Raw genomic sequence first — 1,363 nt, 5'->3', positions numbered from 1 at the left:
TATATATTACCTTTAATAAAGTTCACCTTTAAAATGCCACGACGAATCAGAGTACTTTTTCACCAACCTCCGAAAACCTCTCTTGCCAACCGCCAACAATCTCTTCCTCCCGCAGCTGACAGTTTTTTGTACTTTTTCGCGACGGAAAATACACCTTTTGTGGCAGTTATAACGAAATTGCTTTCTTATATCAGAGTAATAAGGCGTTTCAATAGAACATCTTACCCTCGGGAATTACCGGGCACACCAGCTAGTATATACATATATACACGCACACATAGACACATGCGCGCATGCACACACATAAACGAAGAAATGCATAAGCTGTGGTGTGTGTGTTTGTATGCGCATGCTTATGTGTCTCTGTGTGTTTGTGTGTGTGCGTATATGTGTGCATGTATATCAACATATGACAACCAAACAAATAAAATTACTTAAGAAAAAACGGCTTATAAAGAACGTCGAACACAACTCTTATTGACACTTAATTTCTGAAAGGCACCAACTAATAACGCATATTCGGAGATCAAATATAAATGTCATTACCTATGTAAAATTCCAAAATGATTTATTGTGACTATTTCTTGTTTGAGATTTGTGATTTATCTATACCATTTCAGCAGAGCATCTGCGGCGAAGTATATGATGTTAGAAATATTTTGTGTAACGTATTTTGAGGTTCTGCTACGTTAATGCGCCTTATTATTGACCCGTACTATTTTCTTTGCCGCTGTGGCGTGTTAATACATCATTCTAGCACCCTTATTCTATAAAATCATTGCAAGATAAAAAAAAAAGTGCATTCAGTTCATGTCATCAAAGGGAATTTTGATAGGGTACAATACTTCTAGGCTTGAAGTTGTAATCAATCAAGTAAACTTGGAGGCCGTACCACCCCCACTCCGTCACAATCTCTCTCTCCCCCTCACACACACACACACGCGTGCGTGCGAGTTGTTTTGAAAAGTATCTTAATTACTAGCATAAAACAGCTGGGAATTTTCTTTGTAATTGTGCACTCTGTGCAATGAGAATTAGTCATTTCGATGTATTTTTTTTTATTAATAATGTTTTTATTAATAATTAATTACTTTAATTACTTTATTAATAAGCAATTACTTTAAGGAGTTTAAAGTTGGCTGATACTCAAAAATTTCGTGTTTTTTACTAAGCATTTCACAAACTCTCCTTCCAAAACTAATTAAAAATAATTGACTGCTCCCCAACCACATGATTCCGGGTTCAGTCCCACTGTGTGGCACCTTGGGCAAGTGTCTTCTACAATAGTCTTGGGCCGACCAAAGCCTTGTGAATGGATTTGGTAGACGGAAACTGAAAGAAGCCCATCGTATATATACTGTGT

Source organism: Octopus bimaculoides, chromosome 5 (assembly GCF_001194135.2).
Source record: "Octopus bimaculoides isolate UCB-OBI-ISO-001 chromosome 5, ASM119413v2, whole genome shotgun sequence".
NCBI classification, from domain to species: domain Eukaryota; kingdom Metazoa; phylum Mollusca; class Cephalopoda; order Octopoda; family Octopodidae; genus Octopus; species Octopus bimaculoides.
Note: the sequence above shows the minus strand (reverse complement) of the source record.